Source organism: Panicum virgatum, chromosome 6K (genome assembly GCF_016808335.1).
Source record: "Panicum virgatum strain AP13 chromosome 6K, P.virgatum_v5, whole genome shotgun sequence".
Lineage (NCBI taxonomy): Eukaryota > Viridiplantae > Streptophyta > Magnoliopsida > Poales > Poaceae > Panicum > Panicum virgatum.
Window position 1 is genome coordinate 13,385,596 of NC_053141.1, and position 11,296 is coordinate 13,396,891.

Genomic DNA, 11,296 nt, shown 5'->3' on the forward strand with positions numbered 1-11,296 from the left:
GTTCCAGAGACGATATCAAGCACGCAGGAGCCAAGCCTTCAGCACCGGTTGAACCGGCGGTGCGTCGGAGCAAGGCGTCGGAGCAATGACATCAGCAAGGGCAACGGCTACAAGATGATCAAGAGTCACTGGTTGAACCGACACCATAGCATCGGTTCAACCGATGGGTGCCAACTCAGCTACAGAAGTGTCAGAGAAGCCAACGGCTAGTTTCAGCTTGTGAGTGTGGCAGAACCGCCCAAATTAATCCGGCTCAAGTGTGCTAACCTTCAACCTAAAGGTAATCCCGGCTAACACGCACTTCAAACAGAGTAATCCGGTAGTGCTGTTGGGTAAAGTCCCGAAGAATCCACCTGAGCGTCGATCGAACCCAAAGCTTACATGCAACTCACACGAAGGTGAGTCCAAAGAGTACAACATTTCACAAATATATTACATTACTGAGTCTTAACTTAATTATTACAAACCAAGTTCGAAATCTCAGAAAGGTACTTGAAATTCAAATTGAAAGTGGTTCAGAGTTCAACTGTAGCGGAAATAAAGCGAGTTCTAAACGACGATACAAGATGTCATGATGAAGCCCGTACATGACATCACTCAACATTGTCATCGTTGGCCGGAGTCGTATCCCACTCCACCGACCAACCAAGAAGTAAAGTACACGGCCAAGTCAAGCTAGCTATCTGATCTTCAAACGTATCACCTGAAAACAAAGTTGAGCCACAAGCAAGGCTGAGTATACTAATATTCAGCAAGGCTTACCCGACTATGGGTATACTTAGCCCACTACCTAGACATGCAAGGTTTCTGGCTGGAGGGGTTTGTTTCGCCGAAAAGCAACTAAGAGTAAATCCTTAATTTTCAATTTTAGCTTCAAAATTCTAGTTCAATTGACCAGTCTAAGTGAACATCTATCCAATAGCATACATGGTGGAAAACAATTATTTTTCATCATTCAACAATATTCATCATCCTCATTGTTCCACTTCTTACTCTATGTGGTAAAAGGGTTAAGCAGTCCCAATATCCGTGAGAGGCGGACGATTCGAATCGAATTTGTTGACCTTGCAAGGCAGACCTAAACACACGTCACGTGGTTACTCCCAGAGTCGCACGTGCAACATTTCCCCTTTCTTTCCGGGTCGTGGATCAGGGTCACCGTCCTCGACTACAGAGTACGACGACTATACACCCGCATGTGCGCGCATGAGAAACGGCGTTCAAAGAAGGTGAAAGTAAAGTCCACTTGCCGGGCCAATCAGGTACTTATGCTTACCGAATACCATATTTCTCGGCATGTGGTTAGTACGTTCAAACGCTTAACCACCACTACCACACACTGCGGCCTTATCAAATTTCACTAAACAGACGGGCATCACAAGTACCACAGCCCCGCCTGTAGACCTTATAGTTGCAGCATGTAGTAAACATCCAACTCCTATAATTCTCGCGAGTGACATGAAATCACTCGACTTCTACCGAACCATTAGCATAGCCAACTAGCGACCTACACATACTAGTGTTCAAGCATAGGTACCTAGGATCATGCAACTAAGGTTCCAATCAACCCTTGTAAATTTAAATGCACAAGTCAATAGGAATAACAATAAGTTGCATAAATTTAAAATAGACGGGACATGCTCCGGGGCTTGCCTTCCTGAGCGGAGCTAGCCTTGGGCTCTTCTGAACTTTGGTTCAGGTCTTCAGCAATTTCAGTTAGATTAACTTGAGCTTCACGCTGCTCACTCTCCGACTCCGGCACTAGCTCGTACGTACCGTCGGCGAGAGTAGTCAAATCTATATGAAATGCACATGCATGAGTTGTGGTGATGGTAACAAACTTAATTTAATTCACTATAGAGTTGTACAATATTCCCTTTACATCTACTTGGGCAATCGTTTATAGAATATTATCTAGATTAACTATTTCTCATTAAGTAAGTGAGGGTTTTGCCTTTTCGAAAAAGCTATTTTTCAATAGCAAACATGGATTATTCATAACTGCTGTTAAATATAGTTTCTGGTGCTGAGATTTTTTATACAGAGTACTTTGCTTAGACACAAACCTACTGTCAAAATTTTAGACATTTTCGTCAAGCAGATTAATCACTAAAAATAGCGTAAGCTGCTACTACTAGAATTAAGATCAAATTGTACATACGAAACAATGTGAGTACTAGTAACGAAACTTTAACCGAGTGTTGGGAATATGATGTTGAACCTACTGTAAAAATTTAATATTTAACTAAGCATTATACAAGGCATGAAAAATAGCGCAATATATAGCTGCATGGATCAAAACTAAATTCCAAAGATTGTTATACCAAGATTTTGAGCCTCAAAATTTACAGGAATGGTTCCCAACATCAGTAAAGACTGTAGTAAAAATATTAGATTTTTCCAGGTACAGGAACTATTTTTCATGATTTAGTACATTCCTTCCTACCATAAATTATTTGGACTAGTCTGACTTAACTAAAAATTTCCAAACTTTTTATGAAGAATACATGTATGGAAATAGAACACCTATAAAAGTTTCAGCTCATGAATCATATCAGAACAACTTGGATAAATAAAACTATTTAACATAGGCATAAATCAAGATCTATTAAATCTATAGCTAGAACTCTCCTATGGTCATGAAATTTTTACATAGAGCCATACTATTTGGTAATACAACACTGTCCAAAAATCAGAACCAGAACATGCATATAACTTGAGATACAATAAAAGCTACCTATTCTTTGTATTTTAAATGAAGCAAAAACTAGTGAGGAAATGAAAAAGTGCATGTAACAAAAGTTGTAGATCTAGTCACAAGGATTCCAGAAAATTTGAGTTTGCATTTTTTTCGATTTTTCGACGAATTTCTATGCATTTTCTAAGTTCACTGATTTCTTTTCTAAAGTTCATGTACATTTTGCACTTTAACCCTTGACTCTTTTGTTTCTTTTTACGGGAGACCCCTGGCCGGCCCAGGAACAGAGGAGGCGGCGGCGGTCCGTTTCCCAGCAAGGGAGCTCGCCGGCGGCGAGGGGGAAGTGGGGGAGGAGCTAGAGGAGACTGAGCTCTACCCGTTTGTGGGCACAAACGAGGTTGGGGATGGCCAGAGGTGTGCTCCCCGCAGCGAGCAGTGGGCGGCAGCGACGGCAGGCAGCGGCGGCGGTGCTCCGGCGAGGGAGAGAGGGCGAGGCCGGGCTGGGAGGCTTCGGTGGGTGGTGGGGGACCAATTCCTGTTGTTGGTTGGGGTCGGGAGGGGCCGGAGGTCGAGCTCCATGGCGAGCTTAAGCGTGGCGGCAATGGCGCGGCACCAGCGGTGGCGCCGGCGTTCTGGCTCGGTGGGGGCAAGGAGCGGGCAGTTTGGCGGCCTTGGGAGGTGGAGTGGGCAGTGGTGAAGCCGCTCCGGGGTGGGCAGGGGTGGAGGCCGAGCGGAGGGGGCAGCTCGACGGCGAGGTCGAGTGGCGGCACGGCAATGGCGGCGGCTGTGGCTCGCGGGCGCGCGAGCAGAGGCTTGCTCGGCTTTTATAGGCGGCATGGTGAAGGAGGAGTGGATGGCGTGGGCAGGGAGGCCGGGCAGCTCGGGCAGCGGCCGCGGCGCTCGACCGGACGCGGTTGTCGCCGATCGGCCGTCGTGACGCGGCGTGCTCAACGGAGCAAATCGCAGCGGCGGTGCAAGCGCGGTGGCAGCAGGCGGGGGCAAAGCGACGGCGCAGGCCGTGGCCAGGAAGCGAGGCAGCAGCGGCAGGCGGCAGTGATGCCCTGCTCAGCCCTGCGCTCGGGAAGCAGGGAAGCAGAGCAGAGGAGGGAGAAAGGAGGGGGGAGAGAGAGAGTAGAGAGAGAAAGAGATTTGACCTTAAGTTTTCTCAAAAAATTTCACATGAACTTGAAAATCTCCAAAAACAAAAGTTGTTCAAAATTTCAAATCCTACAACTTTTGTATCAGGCACAAACTCATTTGAAACGTAGTTAAAGAGTTAAATTTAAATTCTTGACAAATGTGCATTATTGCTCTATTTGAATCCAAATTCAATTTTTTCTTAAATTTTTGTGTAGCAGCTTGAAAAACTTTGAACATGAAAGTTGTTCCGCATTTAAAACTCTACAACTCTTGTTTTGGGCAAAAGTTTATTTGATCAAGAATTTAAAAGTTATTTTCAAAGCATGTTTTCTTTAATTTGAGTTTATTCCTTATTCCATGTGTCCACCTTTTATTTGAATTTGATTCTTCGTGCAAAATTATAAACATCACTTAGAGTGTATAGTGATGCAATTTGTTTATAATTTCATGGTGAGTGTGAAAGGTACATGAGCACTCTATTTTACACATTTTGCACACATACATACATACACATGCATTTGTATACATACAAGAAATGAATTATTTAATTCAATCTTGATGATTATGCATGATGCTATGTCTAATATCTTATGTTTAGTATTTTAAACACCCGGGGTGTTACAGCCTGCCCCTCTTAAAAAGAATCTCGTCCCGAGATTCGGGTGAGTAAAATTAGAGGGGAACGTGCGTGTGCCTTGGAGTGAGATTGGGGAAACACGAAAATTTTGGTTTAGATAACTTTCGGTGTCCCACGTGACTTCAACTTCGGTATGGTGACTCCTGAGGATCTTACATGTACATAATTGAATAGTTGCACTGGCACATGCGTAGCATGGAAAACAACGGGATCAACTCTACTACTACTTGAGGCATTTTTAACCCGAGATCTTATTTTGTGGCATAAGCAAGGTTTTCTCAAGACATTCTTGCTCAAAGTTGCTTTTATTTTAATGGAGTTGATATTTGTTTTGAGAAAACTAATGTATTATGGAAATGCAAACATGCCATGAGGTCGATGATACAATGTGGCAACTTATGGTGCAAAAATGTTGTTGCAATAAGGTAATGCACCCATGGGATGTATATTTGCAATGACACAATACATGGATGAGATCACCCATGCATTGATGAAATGATGCACATGGTATGATGCATTTGTCATGGAGTCAGCTTGATGATGTGCATTTCATGATGTATAACTGATGGTGCACATGTTGCAATGCAGGTTAGCGGCCCATAAAGTTATGCAAGCATTCACTATTGTTGTTGGCCCGAAACAGAACCTGAGTCAACACATTATGCAGGTTGCGAAAAATTAGATTGTCGTGGAGTTGCTATTGCGGACTATGATACCAGCGCGCACCTAGTGACACAAGCATATGGCTGTAGCGCATACGAGGCCCTAGGTTCCGTCGCGGCACCATATGTCAGTGACAAACACCACGACAAGATGAAAATATAGCAACCCAAATAATGTGCATGGCCAGGAAGGAAGATAGAGCCAGGTGATAATCAGAAGTCTTTCCTAGATGCATATGATGTTAATGGAGACGGAGCCCCAAAAATGCAGGTGATTTGGCAATGGCAATGCCACAACCATGCATGTAATGATCCTACATGATATTCTCGTATTTGTATGCAGCATTTTTAGTTTTCAAAAGAATTATATGAGCAAGAAGGGCAATTGAGATTTCCTCAATCTTGTCCAAGGGAGATACCATTACTCATCCTTGATGGGCTCACTAGGGAGCCAGGCTGGATCCTGGGATCCCCGCAAATATCCTTCTCAAATTCCATCTCAACTTCCAAGGAAAAGTCATATATATCTTACCCACTTGTTGTCCAATAATTCCCTCATATTCTTCTTAATAGATTCAAACTCAAAGCTAGGCTACAAAGTGTGTGGGCTGGCAGGTGCTTGTTTTGAAATTTCAGAAAAATGAGGCGCACAAAATTGACCATAGCTCGAAGCGGAGAAAGCAATAAATGCTCAAAATTATATAAGAGGCAGGTAACACATTTTCCCTTAGACGGGGTCGGCCATCTGAAGCAATGATATGGTGTGTGATATGGGGAAACAGGTGAACCAAGACGATAAAAATAGATTCTGAACAGTGCACTAAGTAGCCATAACTCAAGGAGTCGATGTCCAAAAATTCTCAAATTTTAACAACAGGTAGTAGACAAGTTTTGGAGAAAATTTCTCCTCGTGCACTTCTGCATATAAGGTCCTTGATATATCCAATAAGTCCCATCTCTCTAGATATGGCAGAAAAGACAGATTTCTAGATAGACCTTGATCGAGAGAAAAGAACCGTGCTCAGATGCAAACCTTAATATTCCCAACTAATCCACATCCATTTCTATTGGCTTTTTGTTTATGATCAGGATGCATGCAGGTCCTATTCGTCCTCACAAGGAAAACAATTGCCAAATAGCTTTGGACTTACGGGGTTAGCACCGGTGGCATGGCACAATTTACGGCTTTCCCTATATATATCTAATCGAATATCTAACCGTTTCTTAACTTACATATTAGTGGTTAGTGTACCTGCAGAAAATTGACAGAGCATATATATTCATTAAACCTTTCATGCCCGCACTCATGAAAGCATTCCCATACATTACCGCTCACTATAGAAGCGGCATCCATGCATCCAGCACTGCATGGACAACGCTCATACGCTACCGAGGTGACATATTCACGGTTTCTTTTACTCCCAATATAATCGACCGATGGTCGGTATATTGGCAGCAGCTCAAGTATGCCACTGCTTGAGCGCATCGTTCGGTTCGCATCACCGACGGGAAGGTCAGACTCCCTCAGCTGACTGAGTATACTTTACTCCCAATATAGTCAAATAATAGTTGGTATATTGGCAGCACCTCAAGCAAGCCACTGCTTGAGGGCAGCGTTCGGCTCGCATCACCGACGGGAAGGTCAAGCTCTCTTAGTTGACTGAGGATCCTTACCATCTTACCTTCGCGTAGGTGCGTCAGTTATAAATAAACCATAAGTTAGATAGCCACCTAGTAACTCCCATAATTTTCCCTAGGGCTTTACGTACTATGCACGATCCTTAGCAAACCAACAAATTTTCCAAACGTGATTGTGTGGCTAAGATTTAAGGAAAACTTTTGAAATCTTGTCGCACTCTCAGGTGTGCGCTTTGTTCGGCTTTGATACCAGCTGTGGCAGAACCGCCCAAATTAATCCGGCTCAAGTGCGCTAACCGTCACCCTAAAAGTAATCCCGGCTAACACGCACTTCAAATGGAGTAATCCGGCAGTGCTGTCGGGTAAAGTCCCAAAGAATCCACCTGAGCGTCGATCGAACCCAAAGCTTACATGCAACTCACACGAAGGTGAGTCCAGAGAGTACAATATTTCACAAATATATTACATTACCGGGTCTTAACTTAATTATTACAAACCAAGTTCAAAATCTCAGAAAGGTACTTGAAATTCAAATTGAAAGTGGTTCAGAGTTCAACTGCAGCGAAAATAAAGCGAGTTCTAAATGATGATACAAGATGTTATGATGAAGCCCGTACATGACATCACTCAGCATTGTCATCGTTGGCCAGAGTCGTATCCCACTCCACCGACTAACCAGGAGGTAAAGTACACGGCCAAGTCAAGCTAGCTATCTGATCTTCAAACGTATCACCTGAAAACAAAGTTGAGCCACAAGCAAGGCTGAGTATACTAATACTTAGCAAGGCTTACCCGACTATGGGTATACTTAGCCCACTACCTATACATGCAAGGTTTCTAGCTGGAGGGGTTTGTTTCACCGAAAAGCAACTAAGAGTAAATCCTTAATTTTCAATTTTAGCTTCAAAATTCTAGTTCAATTGACCATTCTAAGTGAACATCTATCCAATAGCATACATGGTGGAAAACAATTATTTTTCATCATTTAACCATATTCATCATCCTCATTGTTCCACTTCTTACTCTATGTGGCAAAAGGGTTAAGCAGTCCCAATATCAGTGAGAGGCGGACGATTCGAATCGAATTTGTTGACCTTGCAAGGCAGACCTAAACACACGTCACGTGGTTACTCCCAGAGTCACACGTGAAACATTTCCCCTTTCTTTCCGGGTTGTAGATCAGGGTCACCATTCTCGACTACAGAGTACGACGACTCTGCACCCGCATGTGCGCGCATGAGAAACGACGTTCAAAGAAGGTGAAAGTAAAGTCCACTTGTCGGGCCAATCAGGTACTTATGCTTACCGATTACCATATTTCTCGGCATATGGTTAGTACGTTCAAACGCTTAACCACCACTACCACACACTGCGGCCTTATCAAATTTCACTAAACAGATGGGCATCACAAGTACCACAGCCCCGCCTGTAGACCTTATAGTTGCAGCATGTTGTAAACATCCAACTCCTATAATTCTCGCGAGTGACAGGAAATCACTCGACTTCTACCGAACCATTAGCATAGCTAACTAGCGACCTACACATACTAGTGTTCAAGCATAGGTACCTAGGATTATGCAACTAAGGTTCCAATCAACCCTTGTAAACTTAAATGCACAAGTCAATAGGAATAACAATAAGTTGCATAAATTTAAAATAGACGGGACATGCTCCGGGGCTTGCCTTCCTGAGCGGAGCTAGCCTTGGGCTCTTCTGAACTTTGGTTCAGGTCTTCAGCAATTTCAGTTAGATTAACTTGAGCTTCACGCTGCTCACTCTCCGACTCCGGCACTAGCTCGTACGTACCATCGGCGAGAGTAGTCAAATCTGTATGAAATGCACATGCATGAGTTGTGGTGATGGTAACAAACTTAATTTAATTCACTATAGAGTTGTACAATATTTCCTTTACATCTACTTGGGCAATCGTTTATAGAATATTATCTAGATTAACTATTTCTCATTAAGTAAGTGAGGGTTTTGCCTTTTCGAAAAAGCTATTTTTCAATAGCAAACATGGATTATTCATAACTGCTGTTGAATATAGTTTCTGGTGCTGAGATTTTTAATACAGAGTACTTTGCTTAGACACAAACCTATTGTCAAAATTTCAGACATTTTCGTCAAGCAGATTAATCACTAAAAATAGCCTAATCTGCTACTATTAGAATTAAGATCAAATTGTACAGACGAAACCATGCGAGTACTAGTAACGAAATTTTAATTTAGTGTTGGGGATATGATGATGAACCTACTGTAAAAATTTCAGATTTAACTAAGCATTACACAAGGCATGAAAAATAGCGCAATATATAGCTGCATGGATGAAAACTAAATTCCACAAACTGTTATACCAAGATTCTGGGCCTCAAAATTTAAAGGAGTGGTTCCCAACATAAGTAAAGACTGTAGTAAAAATATTAGATTTTTCCAGGGAAAGAAACTATTTTTCATGATTTAGTACATTCCTTCTTACCATAATTTATTTGGACTAGTCTGACTTAACTAAAAATTTCCAAACTTTTTATGAAGAATACTTGTATCGAAATAGAGCAGCTATAAAAGTTTCAGCTCATGAATCATATCAGAACAACTTGGATAAATAAAATTATTTAACCTTGGCATAAATCAAGATCTATTAAATCTATAGCTAGATTTCTCCTATGGTCATGAAACTTTTACACAGAGCCATACTATTTGGTAATACAATACTGTCCAAAAATCAGAACCAGAACATGCATATAACTTGAGATACAATAAAAGCTACATATTCTTTGTATTTTAAATGAAGCAAAAACTAGTGATCAAATGAAAAAGTTCATGTAACAAAAGTTGTAGATGTAGTCACAAGGATTCCAGAAAACTTGAGTTTGCATTTTTCCAATTTTTCTACAAATTTCTATGCATTTTCTAAGTTCACTGATTTCTTTTCTAAAGTTCATGTACATTTTGCACTTTAACCCTTGACTCTTTTGTTTCTTTTTATGGGAGACCCCTGACCGGCCCAGGAACAGAGGAGGCGGCGGCGGTCTGTTTCCCAACGAGGGAGCTCGCCGGCGGCGAGGGGGAAGTGGGGGAGGAGCTAGAGGAGACTGAGCTCTACCCGTTTGTGGGCTGAAACGAGGTTGGGGATGGCCAGAGGTGTGCTCCCCGCGGCGAGCAGTGGGCAGCGGCGACGGTAGGCTGCGGTGGCGGTGCTCCGGCGAGGGAGAGAGGGCGAGGCTGGGTTGGGAGGCTTCAGTGGGTGGTGGGGGACCGATTCCTGTTGTTGGTTGGGGTCGGGGAGGGGCGGTGCATAATCTTGTCTTCTCTTAATGACAATGTGTTCAATTGTGTTTATTCTTGTGAAAATGCTAAAGAGCTATGGTAGACAATCATTGAGAACCATGAGGGCACGGAGGATGTTGCCAATGAAAGATATTATGTTCTCATTGATAAGCTTAACAGCTTTAAGCAACTTGATGATGAGAATGCCGAATCAATGTACTCACGATTGAATACTCTTGTGAATGAGATTAATTTCTTAGGTGTGAAGCAAATTGAAGATTTGGAACTCATTCCCAAGATCCTTCACTCACTCCGAAGGCCGGACTATGATTTGGTGACCACAATTCTATATGAGAAAGAGCTTGACACAATAACACCAAATCAAGTCCTCAACAAGGTGATCGCCCATGAGCTACGCAATGACATCAAGGCAAAAGCGCCATCTTCTTCACCAACACATAGCACACTTGCATGCAAACACCTCAAGAAGTTGAAGAAGATGGCCATCAAAGGTAGCTCAAGTGATGAGGAAGAAGAGGATGCAAGAAGCTCCTCAAATGATGAAATAGAGCCAATGAACCCCAACCTCTACAAGCAAGTAAAGAAGATGAACAAATACTTGAAGGAAATCAACTCAATGGGGTATATGGTCTTCCTCAAAGATGGGCCTCACCATCAACTTATGAAGGTTGAGAAGAAGTTCAAGAAGAACGAGCAAAAGAAGGAGAAGAAGCCCAAGCATGAATCATATGCCGTATTTGGTGAATGGGTAAGCGGTGGTGAAGAATCAAGTGCAAGTTAGAGTGATGAATCAAACAAGAAATTCACCACCCGCATGGGATCATCATCCAACACTTGCTTCATGGCCAAAGGTATGGATAACGATGTAAGTGATGATGACTCCGACTCTCCTTCAATTGATGAACTTCTTGACTTAGTTCATGAGCACTAAAAAGTCATTAAGAAGCAATCAAAGGAAATAAAAAATCTTAATGCACTCAATGATCTAAATGCTTCTCTTGCTACAAATTTTGAAGATTTAATGTGCAAATTCAAATTGCTTAGCAAGGAGCATGAAGAGCTAAAATTAAAATTTGAGAGCATTAATGATATTAATGACTCTTTGGAATTGAAGCAAACTATCCCTTGTGCAATTCCAATCTCTAGGATAGATGCTTCAACTTCTTGCATTGATTTAATTGATGAATCTTGCTCTAACTCTTGCAATGAGAAATGCAATGAGAATGTTGTTGT